The 18769-nt window shown below is 47.5% G+C and overlaps 1 protein-coding gene across 5 annotated transcripts in view; it reads right to left on the reverse strand.

The window, feature by feature from the left end:
• Window positions 1-9211, reverse strand: part of LOC125462947 (pituitary adenylate cyclase-activating polypeptide type I receptor-like) — a 211882-nt gene extending 202671 nt beyond the window's left edge. For 4 of the 5 annotated variants that reach the window (XM_059640307.1, XM_059640301.1, XM_059640286.1 and 1 more), the window contains exon 1: window positions 8952-9211. The gene's annotated coding sequence lies outside the window, so the exon portion shown is untranslated. The remainder of the gene's footprint in view (window positions 1-8951) is intronic. The other variant, XM_059640288.1, reaches the window with a different exon arrangement.
• Between the last annotated feature and the right edge of the window lie 9558 nt (window positions 9212-18769).

Genomic DNA, 18769 nt, shown 5'->3' on the forward strand with positions numbered 1-18769 from the left:
ATGCCTACAATGCAGATAACAGCCAATTGGCTCATCAATTCTGCACTGACCCTCCCAAAGAGCGACCCGCTCTTCCCTACCCCATCCCTGTAATCCTACATTTCCTATGGATACCCCAGCTCCCTTGCATATCCTCCAACACTATGGGCAATTTAACAAAGTCAAAGCACTTAACCTGCACAGTTTGGACTGTTTGGGGGAAACCAGAGCCCCCAGAGGGGGCATACGCAGGCATGGCGAGAAGGTGCAAACTCAACACAGGCAGCCGCCTGAGGGTAGAATCGAACCCGGGTCCCCAGTGCTATGGGGCAGCAGTGCTAATCACTGAGCCACCCACTAGGGCAAAGCTTCGAACATTATAACACTTGAGGGGCTCATCCAAGGACTTTTTAAAAGTTGTGAGGTTTCCTGCTTGCTGGGCAGTCTCTCCCTGCTGAGCCTGTGCAGACCCTTGGTGAAACTGAGCACTTCAATCAAGTCTCCTCTCAACCTCCTCAACTCTGAGGAGTTCCATCGCAGTTTCTCCGACCTATTCACAAAACCGAACCACCAACATTAGACTGACTCTCAATAACCTCCTCTGTGTAGTCCCCAACGACATCGCCTTACTCTGGGAAGTATGGTGCACAAGGCTGGATGCAAACAGTTGACGCTGAACCTGTGTTTCATACAAGCTGAACGTGACTCCTTTTCTGTTATATTCTGTATCCCTAGTAATAAAGCTCTGAATGCTGTGAAGTCTTTAATCAGACTCTCCCTGTACGCATTCTTCAATGATTTGGATGACTTTATACAGGTCTATAAAATCATGACGGGCTTGGATAGGGTGAATAGCCAAGGTCCTTTACCCCAGGGTAGGGGAGCCCAAAACTATAGGGTATAGTTTTAAGGTGAGAGGGGAAAGATTTCAAAAAGGGACCTATGGGGCAACTTTTTCACGCAGACAAGGATGCATGTCTCTTTATTCATTCACAGGATGAGGGCATTGCTGGCTACGCAGCATTTATTGCCCATCCCTAAATGCCCAGAGGGCAGTTCAGAGTCAACCACATTGCTGTGGGTCTGGAGTCACATGTAGGCCAGACCAGGTAAGGGTGGCAGTTTCCTTCCCTAAAGGGCATTAGTGAACCAGATGGGATTTTTCAACAATTGATTCATGGTCATCATTAGATTCTTAATTCCAGGCATTTTAGTGGTTTCAAATTCCACCATCTGCCGCGGCGGGATTCGAACCCAGGTCCCCAAGATATTGCCCTGGTCTCTGGATTAACATTCCAGCGATAATACCGCTGGGCTATCACGTCCCCACATGTGTGGAATGAGTTGCCAGAGGAGGTGGTGGAGGCTGGTACAGTGACAACATTTAAAAGGCATCTGGATGGGTACATGAATGGGAAGGGTTTAGAGGGATGTGGACCAAATGCTGGCAAATAGGGCTAGGTTAATTTAGGATACCTGGTCGGCATGGATGAGTTGGGCTGAAGGGTCTGTTTCCGTGCTGTGCATTTCTGTGACTCCATATACACCCAGGACCCGCACAAACTCTTGGGAATTGAGCCCTTAATTTTACATCGCTTTCTCCCTACTTTTCCTAGAAATCACTGAATTTGGGTCATAATTTAAAAATGAAATGGATGCCATTATGGACAGAGGAATTGAGAAACATTTTACTTAGAAGTTGGTGAGTTGTCAAAATTCCCTTGGAAGCTCGGTCTTTTAAAGTGAAATGTAAACATATTTAATCAACAAACAACCAGAGGCCATTCAGCACCTCAAGCCTACTCCACCATTCATTAAGATCTTGGCTCATCCACGACCTGCCTGAGGCCCATCTCTATTGATACCCCAGCTTCATAAACATTTGTCCATCTCAGATTTAAATTCAACAACTGATTTGACATTGATGGCCGTTTGAGGAAGAGTGTTCTAAACCTTTTCAAGTGTAGAAGTGCTTCCTAACATCTGAAAGAGGCCTACAGGATTATGAAGGGCATGGACAGAGAGGACAGTCAGAAGCTTTTTCCCCAGGGTGGAAGAGTCAGGTACCAGGGGCCACGGGTTTAAGGTGCGAGGGGCAAAGTTTAAAGGTGATGTACGAGGCAAGTTTTATATACAAAGGGGTTTGGTAGGTGTCTGGAACTCGCTGCCCGGGGGTGGTAGTGGAAGCAGATACTATAGTGACTTTTAAAGGGCGTCTTGACAAATACAGGAATATGATGGGAATAGAGGGATACTGTCGCTGGAAGGGTAGAGATTTTTAGATGTGATGGGCAGCATGTCGGTGCAGGCTCGGAGGGCTGAAGGGCCTGTTCCTGTGCTGTAATTTTCTTTGTTTGTTCTTTTATCAATCCTGAACAGTCTGACCCCAATTCTCAGGCTGCGCCCATGGCTTTGAGATCCCCAAACCAGTGTAAATAGTTTATCTTTATCAATGGCATGAACGGTTATAGGATTAATGTGAAAAGGCAGTGAAAAGTTAGAGAAGCTATGTTTGTATTAAATGCAAAAACGGGGTCAATGGGTCTTCTCCTGTTCTTTGTTCAAATGTTCACACATCCTTGATAATAAGCCACTAAAATATGACATGCAAGCTTTTCGTAAGGCTAATAGAATAGTAACCTTTACTACATGAGGATTTGAGTACAGGAATGATGAAGTTTTGCTTCCACTATATGGGAGCTTGGCTAGACTACACCCAAAGCATTGTGTGCAGTTGTAATCTGCTTGTTTCAGGCAAGATATTATTGCAAAAGCAGAAGTTGCTGGAAAAGTTCAGCTCATCTGTAAAGAGAAATCAGAGTGAATGTTTCAGGTCCAGGTGACCCTTCCTCAGACCTGCCGAGCTTTTCCAACAACTTCTGTTTTTGTTTCTGATTTACAGCATCCACAGATCTTTTGGTTTTTACTGAAGATATTATTGCCATAGAGGGAGTGCAACGAAGATTCAGCAAATTTATTCCTGGGACGAAGGACTGTTGTATGAAGAGAGACGGGGAAAACTGAACTTATATCCTCTAGAGCTGCAAAGAAAGAGATATGATTTTATTGAAGTTTACAAAGTGCCTAAAAGGATAGACAGGTTAAAGGTAGATAGATAGTTCCCCCGGTTGCGGATTCCAGAACTGGGGGGGGGGGGGGGGTGTACAATTTGAAAATAAGCGGATGTCATTTTGGACTGAGATCAGGAGAACTTGTCTTTGCTCTCAAAGGACTGGGCACTTTTGTAAGGCTCTATCTCAGAGGGCTGTGAAAGCTCAGCGTTTGAACATATTAAAACACAGCATTGAGATGTTGAAGAGTCAGATTGGACTTTATCTCTTCATGGCCATTCTTTTATTCCCTGATCTCGAACTTTGTTGCGTGGCATTTTATCAAGAGCTTTTCAGAAAGTCCTCAGGCATCATATCAACAGCATTACCCCAATCAAACCTCTCTCTTTATTTTATGTCAACTGTTATCTCCTAAAGCTTCCTTGCCACCAAGGTTTCAGACAGACTGACCCTTATTTATTGGGTTTATCCTTGCATCCATTTTTAAACAAGTGTGTCGGATTTCCAATTCTCTAGCCCCTGTGTTGATGGAAGATAGGAAGATTATGTCCTGGTGCCTTCTCACAATCCAACCACAATTTCCTCAGCATGGACATTACCGACCTGGTGACTCATCAAATTAAATTAAAGTTCGTTTCTCTGATGATGCCTTTTTTTAAAATTGTGCTTTAGCTCATTAAGTATCTTAGTTACCTCCTCTCTCACTATGACTTTGGCACCATCTCCTTCTCTAATGAAAGCAATTGTGATGTGCTTCATTAGTATGCTCTTCCAATAATAACTCCTATTTTTAATCCCCCTAATCATTTCTCATGCATTCAGTGAAGGAAAAAAGCAGAGTTAATGTTTCGGGTCCGGTGACCGTTACTCAGGACAGTTCTGAGGAAGGGTCACCGGACCCGAAACATTAACTTTGCTTTTTTCCTTCACAGATGCTGCCAGACTTGCTGAGCTTTTCCAGAAACTTCTGTTCCTGTTCCTGATTTACAGCATCCACAGTTCTTTCGGATTTTGTTTTACGCTTTCAGTAATGTGTTATTTTTCAGATATCCATATAAGACTTATGGATTTATAATTATGTTATTTATGAATATTTAGTTCCTTACATATCCTTTATATATCCTTTATATTTATGTTAACTGCCATTCTTTTCTCATGTTCTCTCTTTGCCTTTCATTTCTTTTTTCAACAAATGATCAGAGCTTCCTACCTTCAGCCTGGTTTTTGATTTGGTATCATTTTGATATCATTTATTTATACTCTTTCTGTTTCATCTTACTATCTCTTTCCAAGGAGCCCTGGATTGGTTGTTATCTATTTCCCTTATTGGGAATATATTTCATTGCCCCGAGCCTGGTTGTATGAAAATGCAGCGCTACCTCTTTCTTCATTGATGTAAAATTCAATTGAGCTAACCCCATAAACTTTTCTCACCCTCTGCTCTTTAGACTATGATTGTCCCAGTTTCTATGAGGAATATTGAAGAACCTCTGCCCCCCCACCACCTTTCCCCCATTTATTTGTCACTACTTATATCGGATAGGATGTAGCCCATCTGCCCCCATGTCACTCCATGAAGGGCATATGCCATAAATTGATGGAGTGTACTATCAGTAATGGCTGACAAGGAATGTCTCCCACTCTTAATGGGTGTATTCAAGCTGTTTGACTGTATCAGCAACTCTCAGACCTGGAGTCAGACTGCAACCTGTCGTTTCTGCCCTCAGAGGGAAACATGGTGCCCACTTATCTTTCAGTCCACCATCGCCCATGCTCGTTTCCTGGCTCCAGTGTAGAAACCCATTCCTTTCCCCCATGAGTCGATGGCTTATACAATGCACCCGATAGCATAATAGGGAGCTGGCTCGCAAAGCCAACAACATGGGATTCAGTTCCTGCACCACCTGAGATTACCCATGAAGGACCCTCCTTCTCAACATCTCCCCCTCACCTGAGGCATGGTGACCCTCAGGCTAAACTCACCACCAGTTGTAGAGTAATACAACGCAGAAACAGATCCTTCAGTGCAACCAATCCATGCTGAACCATAATCCAAAACTAAATTAGCACCAGCCGACTGTGTTTGGCCCATATCAAACATGTCTTAGAGATAATAGGAACTGCAGATGCTGGAGAATCCGAGATAACAAAGTGTGGAGCTGGATGAACACAGCAGGCCAAGCAGCATCTCAGGAGCAGGAAAGCTGATGTTTTGAGCCTAGACCCTTAATCAGAAAATTAGCTCCACACCACATCCAGCTCCACACTTTGTTATCTCAAACATGTCTTATTCATGCTCTTATCTAAATGTCTTTTCAACATCGTAACTGTACCAGTACTTCCTCTGGAAGTTCATTGCACACACAAAAATCACACTCTGTGTCAAAAAAAATGCTTGCTACGTCTTTTTTAAATCTTTTCCCTCTCACCTTGAAATCCCCTGAAATAGTTTTGAAATCCCCCACCCTAGGGAAAAGACACTTGCCATTCACCTTATCTGTGCTGCTCATTATTTAGCCATCTCTCTCTAATGAGAGAGTGATCGCCTGGCAACATGGTGTCTAGAACTAGCAGTTCCGCAAAAAATCATTTTTAAAAACTTATCTCCGTCACCCACCTCACCATCTTCACCTCTCTGCAGTGTTCAAGAGAATAGCTTCATACAAATGAAGAAAGGCAACACACCCTAAACCTCCGACAAGCAGCGAGAAGCACTGCAGCAGTGTGCACTTTCTCACTGCCGTCGCTACACTTTGTGGAGATTGTGTGTTGATAGACTCTGTTGACTGTTGTACTGCATTGGATTTGCTGAGTGACCAGGCGTTCCTTGCTCTCTAAAGAGCTGCTGTGAGCCCTCTTTACCCACCCCCAACTCACAATGGCCACTCAGCGCAAGAAACCAGGATGCTAAGTGCTAAACAGATGATGCTCCTCACAACGCACAAAGGGTATATAAGAAGCAATATTGTGGCACAGTGGTAATGTTCCTATGTTTGAGCTAAAGTCATGCCTGCTCCAGACTTGTCTCATTGCATCATCTCTAGAAATACCTACAACTCAGATTGAAGCTGACATGTGCCACTAGAGAGCATTATCCCAGTCACTCTGTCAGGGGGCTTGAAGGAATGGATGCGGAGAGGTTGTCTCCCCTTGTGGGAGAGTCCAGGACCAGAGGGTGTAATCTCAGAATAAGGAGTCACAAATTGAATCAGGGATGAGGAGGAATTTTTGAGATGAAGGGAATGAATCTGTGAAATCCTTTGTCACAGAGGGCCGACAAGCCTGGGTCCTTGAGTATATTTCAGGATGAGGTAGATTTTTAATCTGGGAGGGTTGTGGGGAAAAGGCAGGAAGGTGGAGTTGAGGATTATCAGATCAGCCACATCTTATTGAATGGCAGAACAGTCTGGATGGGCTGAATGGCCTACCCCTGCTCCTACATCTTTCGTGGATTGAGGAGAAAAGGCAACAAGGTTTGGGAAGTCTGCCTCATCAAGGAGGGAGGATTCCTCAAGAGCAGCACTGGGGTCCAGGAATCAGAGACAGGGTCCCAAGCCTCTGCCAGGTGGCAACTTCACCCCCCGGTACTGTCCATTCAAGGATGGCACCCAAACGAAACCCTTCCACTCACCTCGGGAGACTACAAACCAGCTGGAAGCCACCCATCAGGGATGGAGGAAGTGGGTTGGCTGCGTTTTGGGGGGTTGTAGAGTGAGGTGATGGTGTTGGGGGAGACGAGGAATTGCAGAGTGAGGAAAAGTTACATTGCAGTAGTGCCAGCTGGGGGTGGGGGTCTGCCTCCCGAGCCCCCTACAGCCACACAAAGCCAACCCCCGGAAGGGAGGAGGGAATGGGGCAGGTTGCATAGCAGAATCCCACAGACGAGGTTAACCACCCCCATACTCCCAACCTCCTACCCCCCCACAAAGGGATTCGATCTTTGCCAATGCAGAAGATGTCTCTTTCTTAAAGAGATAACAAGGTGTGAAGCTGGATGAACACAGCAGGTCAAGCAGCATCAGAGGGACAGGAAAGCTGATGTTTCGACCCTAGACCCTTCTTCAGAAAATGAAGCAGTTCTGAAGATGGGTCCAGACCCGAAACGTCAGCTTTCCTGTCCCTCTGATGCTGCTTGGCCTGTGTTCATCCAGCTCCATACCTTGTTATCTCAGATTCTCCAGCATCTGCAGTTCCTGATATCTCTTTCTTAAAGACCTGGTTTGCAAAACAAGAGAGCTTTGAGTTTCTGAGGCAGGGTTATAGGGTCCCAGCAGATCCCGAATTGGTGTTTCTTTTGGCGGGGGGGAGGGTGGTGGTTGGAGAGGCTGTTTCTGAGTGAGTGGGCTGGTTAGTTTATCACCTTGCCCCAATTTCACAAACACACACACACACACACACACACTTGCAAACCCCACTGAAATCTCAAGCGTTTGGGGGCAGGGGGAGGGGGTAGGGGACAAGTTGGACCCCAGCGGCAGCGTCTCATAAAATTACTGGCATACAGCAAACCAAACGTCAGCGAAAACCCTTATTCCACTTCACAAGGGGAATGCTGACCAAATGCTTTTCCCTTCCTCAAAATAAAATCCCTCAGAAGGAAGGTTTGGTGGGGGGGGGGGGGGGGGGTGGCAAATCAAATCCAGAACATGAGAATGACAGGCAGCAGACCAAATAAAGAGGAAGTTGTTGGATGGGGTGGATGGAAAATGAAACAAGCATTTTCCTGCAACACTGTTTTAACAAGATGCAAAGGCGGGCTGCGGGGGGGTGGGGTGGATTTGGGGCTGCAAATACAGTTTCCAAAATGCAGTAAAATAAAGGCTTTGAAGGTGGGAGGAGTGAGAGAGAGGCACTTTCGGAAGGTATATCATGCACGGAATGTCTGAGCATCGCGCCTTTCGAATGCACACACTCGCACAAAAATAAAACAGTTGAAATTTAAAAAAAAAGACGCAGGTCCCTTCTCTCATCCCCGTGTGTCAGATCTGGTACTACGCCGGGATAACGAATCGATATTTACAAATACCTCCGTTGCAACACACAAACACTGTCCGCATTGTAAAACAAACATAAGATTGTTTCTTTAAACATATTGTCAAGAGGAGCGACAGGAGGATTATCCTGTACGCCTCTGAACAGATTCTGCACTTTCCCTCTCCCCCCCCCCCCCAACACCCCCATCTCTCCTCCTGCTCTCTGTCCATTCTCAGCACCTCCAAATATCCCATCCGCTGTCACACAACATTGTAAAAGGTAGGTGCACTAAGCAGGCAAGCACACAGTGTCCCCTCTCTCTCTTCCAGCCTGCTCTAGTGTTTTCCACCTTCGTTACTGCTGCCTGCGGAAAACCGAGACTCGCAGAGAGACACAGTCACGGACAGAGAGAAATACAGAGAGACACAGAGCGAGAGAGACAGACGCACACAGATAGATACACAGACAGAGAGAGACGCATAGAGATAGAGAGACGCAGACACAGAGAGACAAGACACACTGGGAAAGAAAGAGATAGACACGGAGAGAGAGAGAGACAGACAGACACAAACACACAGTGAGGTACAGAGAGAGACACACACACACACACACACAGATGCAGAGACCGACACACAGAGAGACAGACACACAAAGACACAGAGAGACACACAGTGGCAGAGATTCAGAAAGAGATACAGAGAGACAGACGCACACAGACACTGAAACAGACAGACAGAGGGAGTTACACAGGAGACACACAGAGGCAGACAGATAAAGAGAGACACACACACAAAGATACACACAGAGAGGAACGCAGACACAGAGGTACAGAGAGGGAGACACACACACACACACACACACACACACACACACACAGATGCAGAGAGAGAAACACACTGAAACTTTCCAAGCTCGACGTGCACCCACCGTGAGCCTGCTCTGTGCCTCTGTCCTGGATGCAGTAGGGGATGAAAGGGATGGTGAACACAGCCTTCAGAGTAGTCAAGTCACGTCTGCCTGGCCATGACAGTGCCAGGCAAGGTGGGATTTCTACATCACCTTCTCTCCTTCCCCTCTCTCTGCTTTCCTTCTCCCCGCTTCCGAAACACACAGTATCGGCGCAGAACTCAGGCTCATCCTGCCTCTGTGTCTGTCTGTGTGTGTCTGTGTGTGTGTGTGTGTGTGTGTGTGTGTGGGTGGGTGGGTCTGGGGGAGGGTGTTGGGGGTCTCTCTCTTTCTCTCTCTCACACACAGCCTGCCTTGAAGCAGTTGTCAAGTCGGTAGTGTCAGTGAAGTTCTCTCTGTCCAATCGGGCCGTTGTGGGCGTGTGGATATTATGTTAATTCAGCGATTTCCAACGACCCACTACCCACAGTATCCACTCAAAGCGCCAGCCTGATGCACCCTCTCCTGTTTCTGTTCTCCAAGGATTCCAACAGGAAGGCTGGACTAACTCTTGTGTTTGGTTTGACAAATAGCCAGTCACATTCGTGCCACACAAATACCAGGCTATGACCATCTCCAACAAGAGAGAATCTAACCATCGCCCCTTTACATTCAATGGTGTTACCATCACTGAATCTCCCCACCATCATCGCTGGGGTTACCATTGACCAGAAACTCAACTGGACTCACCACATAAACACAGTGACTACAACAGCAGGTCAGAGATGGGGAATACTGTGGTGAGTAACTCACCTCCTGACTCCCTGAAGCCTGCCCACCATCTGCAAGGCACAAGCCAGGAGTGGGATGGAATACTCCCCACTTGCCTGGATGAGTGCAGCTCCAACAGCATTTGAGAAGCTCGACACCATCCAGGACAAAGCAGCTGCTTGATTGGCACCACATCCACAAGCATCCACTCCCTCCTTAGCAAACGTTCAATACCAGCAGTGTGTACTATCTACAAGATGCACTGCAGAAATTCACCAAAGATCCTCAGGCAGCACCTTCCAAACCCACGACCACTTTCATCCAGAAGGACAAGGGCAGCAGATCCATGGGAACACCACCCCCTGCAAGTTCCCCTCCAAACCGCTCACTGTCCTGACTTGGAGATATATCGCCACTCCCTCACTGTTGCTGGGTCAAAATCCTGGAATTCCCTCCCTCAGGGCATTGTGGGTTGCCCTGCTGCACATGGGACTGCAGCAGTTCAAGAAGGCAGCTCCCCCCCCGACCTTCTCAAGAAGCAACTGCGGAGGGGGGGGGCAAGAAATGCTGGCCCAGCCAGATACACCCACATCCCACAAATGAATACATAAAACCTTGCATGGCCAATCTCCTGTGGTATGAAGCTGAGTGCTGGAAGCCAATGATAAGATTGTAATGATCGCATCTCATTGATCCAACCAAGGAGTACGTGGAGTCATTTTGAGGCTCCATGCCGGACCCCCGAATGGGCAGGCAAAAGGAGGAGATCAGCCACATGCTTGCAGTTTCACGGTACATATGAGGCCACCTCTGGAGCCCAGCAATAATACCTGGTCCCATGAACATGCACCAACAATGACAGCCATGGACCTTTATTAAACACCTTCAACATAGTCAAGGTCATAGAGTCAGACAGTGCAGAAACAGACCCTTCGCAGAGTCATGGAATCACATACCTTAGATAGACCCTTCAGCCCATCAAGTCCGTACTGGCCAAACGCCTAGCTATTCTAATGAAGCTCTCTGATGAAGGGTCTAGGCCCGAAACGTCAGCTTTTGTGCCCCTGAGATGCTGCTTGGCCTGCTCTGTACATCCAGCTCCACACTTTATTATCCAAGCTATTCTAATCCCATTTTCTAGCACTTGGCCCTCTAGCCTTATATTGCCTATAGAGCGCATCTAAATACTTTTTCAATGTTATGAGGGTTTCTGCATATAATCCCATTGCAGACAATGAGTTTCAGATTCCCACCACCTTCTGCGTGAGAAAAGTTTGTCTTCTCATCTTCTCTGAACCACTTCCCCCTTACTCTTAAATCTAAGCTCCCTTGGTCATTGATCCCTCTACCAACAGGAGAAGTCTCTTCTGGCCAACCCTGCCTATGCTCTGTCTTAACTGTATGCATTTCATATTTTTTGTACAAGGTCCTTCATCACAGCCAATCGGCTAAATGAAAGAAATTGACACCAATCTCCTGACGGAGCAAAGATCTTAGACAGGTGGAGTTTTTAGGAACACCTCAAAGGAGGAGGAGAGAGAGGAAGAGCTGGTGTGTAGTAAGAAAGTGATTGCACTACTTCAGGTTACTGGAGGTATAGCCACAATGGTGAAGCAGTGTGAAGCAAGCTTGCAGAGTCTAGTCAAAAAAGGATGAGCTCTACATCTTCTGGAAGTTGCAGCTTAACATCCAATGAGATATGTTTGAAATGCAGCCCCTGTTGCAATGGAGGAAATGTAACACCAAACATGGGTACGATGAGATCCCAGATCGGCACTGGAATCACTGGAATGAAAGCTGATCTGGCTTTTCTGAGACAGTAGGAACTGCCGCTGCTGGAGAATCTGAGATAACGAGGTGTGGAGCTGGATGAACACAGCAGGCCAGGCAGCATCAGAGGAGCCGGAAAGCTGCCATTTCAGGTCTGACGCTGGTCAAAGTATAAATATTGGCCCATTCTACAGGGATAGTGTCCACGCTTGTCTTCCAGATAGCAGCTCGGGATCAAATATAAAATATTGCAGATGCTGGATGTCAGATAAAGCAGAGAGAGTAGTGGAAAAACTCGACAGGTTTGGCAGATTGTGTCGAGAGAGAAACGGAGTTAATGTTTCAAATCCAATTTGAGAAAGACCGAGGGAGAGGGTGAAATGGAATGTTTGAAACAAAGAATTCTCTCAGGCAGCTCCACTCGTCAACACAGATTCTTTTTATTTTGCCCAGATGCTGTCACATTTGCTGACCTGCTGGATCACACATTTTAGATAGAGATGACAAAGAATTTCTTCTCTCGGAGGATAAAAAAAGTCAGTGGAATTCTTTAATGCAGACAGATGAGGAGACTCGGTCATTGAGCATATTTGGAATATTGTGAACTGTTTTGGGCTCTGTATCTAAGGATGGACGTGTTGGCATGGGAAGGGGGGAGTGGGGGAGGGGTGTCCAGAGGAGGTTTACAAGAATGATCCTGAGGATGAAGGGATTGTCATGTGAGGAATGGTTGAGGACTCTGGGTCTGTACTTGGTGGAGTTTAGAAAAACAAGGGGGCATCTGATTGAAACTTACAGAATTCTGAGAGGCCTGGATAGAGTGGATATGGAGAAGACATTCCCAATCAGTCGAAGAGGCTGGGACCCAAGGACTCAGCCTCAAAGTTCTTTAGAACTGAGATGAGGATGAATTTCTTCAGCCAGAAGAGGGGGGAGAATGTGTGGAGCTCATTGCTGCACAGGGTTCTGGAGTCCAAGTTGTTGAGTACATTTAAGACAGAGGTAGTTAAGTTCTTGATTATTGACGGGATCAAAGGTTACGGCTAGAAGAGGGCTAAGAAATATGTCAGCCACCAAGAATGGCAAAGCAGGCCTGATGAGCTGAATGGCCTAATTCTGCCCCTGTATCTTTTCTCCAGGCTGAAACAGATACCTAATCAGTAAGGGAATCAATGGGTAATGGGGAAAAGACAGGGAAGTGGAGTTGAGAATGATCAAATCAGCTGTGATCTCATTGGGTGACAGCACAGACGATGGGCCAAATGGCCTACTCCTGCTCAGCTCTTTTTTGTTATTATTTCAGCGATCCAGCATCCGCAATATTCAATCCTTATTGAGTCCCACATCCTGGTTAACCAGGATATTGCCTGGTATGGAGGGCACTAGCTATGAAGAGAGGTTGAGTAGATTAGGATTATTTTCATTAGAAAGACGGAGATTGAGAGGGGACATGATTGAGGTCTACAAAATCATGAGGGGTATAGACAGGGTGGATAGCAAGAAGCTTTTTCCCAGAGTGGGGGACTCAATTACTAGGGGTCATGATTTCAAGGTGACAGGAGGAAAGTTTAAGGGAGATATGCGTGGAAAGTTCTTTATGCAGAGGGTGGTGGGTGCCGAGAACACATTGCCAGCAGAGGTGGTAGAGGCGGGCACGATAGCATCATTTAAGATGCGTCTAGACAGATACATGAATGAGCAGGGAGCAGAGGGATACAGATCCTTGGAAAATAGGCGACAGGTTTAGACAGAGGATCGGCGCAGGCTTGGAGGGCCGAAGAAGTGCCTGTTCCTCTGCTGTGATTTTCTTTTCTTATCTGCTGCCCTTCGAGGTGGTAATGAAGCAGCGAGAATGTGGAGAAATCAAAGGAGAAGAATAAAGTTAAGTGGAAAACTGAGGGAGGGAAATGAAGAAACACAAATGGGAAAGGAAGAGCCAAACTGGAAGAAACAATGGGAGGAAGCTTCGCTGTGGGAGATGGTGGGGGGAATGGGGAAGTAATTATTGTGTGGAACAGTTCTGCTGGCTATGCAAATTGAGCCCAATCCTGCAAAATCTCAGTCAGACACCATTTAGTTTCCCTTGACGAGTACATTGCATTGACAGAATTGCATCTCAGAGTGGAAGTAGGGTGTTGTTGTTTTAAGGCGTGTGTTTAATATTTAATATTTAATATTGTTGAATTCTCTGGATTAAATTCAAACTGACATGGCCCCTGTGCTGGAGAGTGCTCGAGTGGGAGAATGATAACTTTTGAAGGAAAATGGAGAGTGTAAATGAACTTTTAATTTTGGCTTCAGGCGAATAAATCTGATTTAATTACACAACAGTTGTCGTTTCATAGAACATAGAACATAGAACATAGAACAGTACAGCACAGAACAGGCCCTTCAGCCCACAATGTTGTGCCGACCATTGATCCTCATGTATGCACCCTCAAATTTCTGTGACCATATGCATGTCCAGCAGTCTCTTAAATGACCCCAATGACCTTGCTTCCACAACTGCTGCTGGCAACGCATTCCATGCTCTCACAACTCTCTGCGTAAAGAACCTGCCTCTGACATCCCCTCTATACTTTCCACCAACCAGCTTAAAACTATGACCCCTCGTGCTAGCCATTTCTGCCCTGGGAAATAGTCTCTGGCTATCAACTTTCATATATGGCTCACTGCTGCCAGTGTGACTGGGCTCCACTTCCCCATCTGAGCCAGTCCTGTGGAGAATCCCATGGAATCATTTCCCAAGTTGCGCTGGTGGTAACCTCCCAGTGCAGACAGTACAGGTAAATACCCTTTGCTGATAAAGGGTCTAGGCCCGAAACGTCAGCTTTTGTGCTCCTGAGATGCTGCTTGGCCCGCTGCGTTCATCCAGCTCCACACTTTGTTATCACAGGTAAATACCATTGGTTCAGATCCCACAATGACAGCGGGTCGAACTTAAATTCAACAAATAAACCTGGAACAAAAATAACTTCGCTTCACAACCCCCGGCCCCTGAGGACATGATGACGTGATGCTGGGATTGTGCTGCGATCAGGTTTGATACCTCCTCACCTGGTTCATTAATATCCTTTAGGGAACGAAACTGCTATCCTTGCCTGGTCTGATCTACATGTGACTCCAGACCCACAGCAATGTGGTTGACTTGTAAGTGTCCTCTGGGCAATGAGCACTGGCCCAGCTAGTGATGCCAACATCCTGTGAATGAATCAGAGAAGACGCCTTCTTAGCTCTGAGGTAAGCTAGAATTTTAGGCAGAGATGACAAGGAATTTCTTCTCTCGGAGGATTAAAAAAACATCTGTGGAATTCTTTAATGCAGACAGCTGAGGAGATTAGGTCATTAAGTACAGTTTAGGTCTCCTTTATCTCAGGAAGGATGTTCTTGTTATACAGGGAGCGCAGATTCCTGGTAAAACATAGGTATACTTCTTCAGAAGGGTCCTGACCTGAAATGCCAGCTTTCCTGCTCCTCTGATGCTGTCTGTTGTGAATGATCCCAGTGCAGGAGATGGCTGAGCTAACCGCACTGGTCAAGGGCTGTTAGGGACGGGCTCAACGTGCTGGACTTTCTAGCAACACCCAGTTCCCGTGAAAGACTGATACAAACAAAATGTGATAACTTGTAAGACTTCTCTTCTTCTTCGTGATCTCTGGAGGGAATCCATTAGGAAGCAGTCAGTTCCCCTCTTACTACCCGAAGTTCGCGGGAACAGCAACTCATATTCCGCTTGGGAACCCTGCAGCCCAATGTGGACTTCACCAGCTTCAAAATCTCCCCCTCCCCCCACCGCATCCCAAAACCAGCCCAGCCCATCCCCCTCCCCCGACTGCATCCCAAAACCAGCCCAGCCCATCCCCCTCCCCCCACAACATTCCAAAAGCAGCCCAGCTCGTCCCCGCCTCCCTGACCCATTCTTCCTCTCACCTATCCCTTCCTCCCACCTCAAGCCACACCTTCATTTCCTACCTCCTAACCTCATCCCACCCCCTTGACCTGTCCGTCCTCCCCGGACTGACCTATCTCCTCCCTACCTCCCCATCCACACTCACCTCTACTGGCTCCATGCCCGCCCCTTTAACCTGTCTGTCTCCTCTCCACCTTCGATCCGCCTCCCCCTCTCTATTCCAGAACCCTCTCCCCCTCCCCCTTTTCTGATGAAGGGTCTAGGCCCGAAACGTCAGCTTTTGTGCTCCTGAGATGCTGCTGGGCCTGCTGTGTTCATCCAGCTCCACACTTTGTTATCTCTAGTTCAAGGTCATCATTTGTTTCCTAATTCCAGATATTTATTACATTCCAATTCCACCATCTGCCGTGGCAGGATTTGAACTGGGGTCCCCAGAACACTGTCTGAGTTTCTGGATGAACAGCCCAGTGATAATACCACTAGACCATTGTGTGAATACAAGTGGTGATTGAATCAAACCTACAGACTTGTCCGAATTCAAGTTTTGGAACGGGGTGTCCTCCGCAGAGGACAAGGTGCGAGGTGGAAGTGTTGGTCAGGTCAGACAGAAAGTTCCCTCCAGCCCATTCCCCTGCGCACAGCTGGGAAGATTCTGGAAGGGAGAGAGAAATGGGTTGATGTTGACCGGGTGCATTGTTTCAATGCCAACATCCCAGGAAAGCGCCAATCCAGACTCAATGCAGTGGGGTCAGCGGTGGGGGGTACCATCTGCATCTTGGCGACCCTGTCCCCCCACAATTGAGCTGGTAAAACGATTTGATCAGCTGACACTTTCTCCTCCAATCACGCCTCAGAGCATCCAACCCAGGCCCGGAGGCCGCTGTGGAAGGTCACTGCCCAGCCCAGGACGGGCTGGGGCCGGGGGGTGGGGGGGGGGGTCGGGGGGGGGTGTCCCAACCCTCACCATCCTCCACCCCCGCGGGGGACAGGGATCATCACTGGAAGCCGGGAGCCGAAGAGTATAAAAAGAAGAATTGAGGAATCCACCAAGAAGAAGAATAATGGGCAGAGGGAAAGTTGTTTCATGCTCATCATTACACCCTTAATTCCAGATTTTTTTAATAAATTCAAACACCCCCCCATTCCAAGATAACAAGGTGTGGAGCTGGATGAACACAGCAGGCCAAGCAGCATCTCAGGAGCACAAAAGCTGATGTTTCAGACCTAGACCTTGAAGCTTGTGAAATCCACATTGATACCATTGGGCTGCAGGGTTCCCAATTCTCAAGCTTCAAAATCTCCCCTCCCCCCACTGCATCCCAAAACCAGCCCAGCACGTCCCCACCTCCTTAACCTGTTCTTCTTCTCACCTATTCCCTCCCCCCACCCCAAGCCGCACCTCCATCTCCTACCTACTAACCTCATCCCACCTCCTTGACCTGTCCATCTTCCCTGGACTGACCTATCCCCTCCCTACCTCCCCACCTATACTCTCCTCTCCACCTATCTTCTTTTCTCTCCATCTTCGGTCCGCCTCCCCCTCTCTCCCTATTTATTTCAGAAACCTCTCCCCATCCCCCTCTCTGATGAAGGGTTTAGGCCCGAAACGTCAGCTTTTGTGCTCCTAAGATGCTGCTGGGCCTGCTGTGTTCATCCAGCTCCACAGTTTGTTATCTTGGATTCTCCAGCATCTGCAGTTCCCATTATCTCTCTCCACCATTTGCCATAGCAGGCTTGGAACCCTTGTCCTTGGGGTATTACCTGAGTCTCCAGGTTAATAGCCCTGCAATAATACCACTCAGCCATTGCTAGCCCTTATTTAAAACCCTCTCAAAATCTGCAATTAAGTATCTAGTGGTAAATTCGTTACACGCCCATCTGGCTCTCTTCCATTGCATTAGTGTCTGGTTGCCTTCAGAGGGGGGACCAGGTAGCTCCCTTCAATGTACGATGAATTCAGAGAGAGATGGGCACCACAGGGCCTGGAGCACTTTGTCTCACCTTCCAACTTCATGTTGAGTTCCTTCCCTACCTCCCTCCCCGACACCTTTGGCGTTATCATGCTGCCGTTTGGGATGGCATGTTGGCTCCGTGGTTAGTGCTGCTACTTCACAGCGCTAGGGACCTGGGTTCAATTCCATCCTTGGGTATCTGTCCATGTGGACTTGGCACCTTCTCCCTGTGTCTGTGAGAGTCTCTTCACATGGTCCAATGAGGAGCAGCGTTAGATGGGACTGGTCATGCTGAATTGCCCCTAACATGCAGGGTTCGCTGGTTTAGCCATGGGAAATGGAGTGTTACAGGGATAGGGCAGAGGGAGTGGGTCTGGATGGGATGCTCTTTGGAGGGGAAGCATGGACTTAGTGGGCTGAATGGCCAGTTCCCATGCTGTAAGGATGCTATGAATAATGGGCTCTGTACTGAACTAAGCAGCTAGAAACACAGGGATTTATTTCAGGTGGTTATTAGGGGAAAGTTGTGTGTGGTTGGAAATTTTTAATAAACAAACTATCTGGGTCACTAACATCCTTTAGGGAAGGAAACTGCCATCCTTACCTGGTCTGGCCCACATGTGACTCCAGACCCACAGCAATGTGGTTGACTCTTGACTGCCCTCTGGGCAATTAGGGATGGGCAATAAATGAGGAGATAGCCAGTGGTGATCACGTCCTGTAAATAAATAAACAGAACACACAGCCCCTCCACCAAACCCAGTCCACATTCAATGAGATAACAAAGTGTGAAGCTGGATGAAGACAGCAGGCCAAGCAGCATCTCAGGAGCACAAAAGCTGACGTTTCGGGCCTAGACCCTGGGTGCTGCTTGGCCTGCTGTGTTCATCCAGCTTCACACTTTGTTATCTTGGATTCTCCAGCATCCGCAGTTCCCATTATCTCTGACCACAATCAACGAGAGCTCAGTGCCCTTTCAAAGCTGACGAGTGGTTCAAAGGCAGCAGGGCACTAATCCGTGCTGCTTTCTACTTTTCCTGGATCGTTTCCACATTTCTGTCGGAGCCATAACAGAACAATCAGACTGCCATCGTCGTTGCAGAAACAGCAATGAAAAGCTGACAAGCTGGTGCAGCTCGACGGGACAGGGTTTACTGCACAAGGCAGCGAAGCAAGGAAATGTTTCCAGGGTTCCTTCACCAGCTTCACTGCTGGTTCTCGAACAGGGCACGGTCAGGGCAAGGATTACGGAGAATGTTCGGCCCCTTCCAAAATGTTCCGGCTGGATCGGGACCTGTAAATGTCCCGACTGAAAGGGATTGGAATCACCAGCAGTTCTGTCAGTGCAGACCTTCTCCTCCTCATGAAACAGTCATTAACTAACTGCATCGAGACACTGGTTACACATCAAGGGGTACGGATTAAAGTGATTTATCCCCAGTTTAAAACGGGGGGAG

Source organism: Stegostoma tigrinum, chromosome 2, assembly GCF_030684315.1.
Source record: "Stegostoma tigrinum isolate sSteTig4 chromosome 2, sSteTig4.hap1, whole genome shotgun sequence".
NCBI classification, from domain to species: domain Eukaryota; kingdom Metazoa; phylum Chordata; class Chondrichthyes; order Orectolobiformes; family Stegostomatidae; genus Stegostoma; species Stegostoma tigrinum.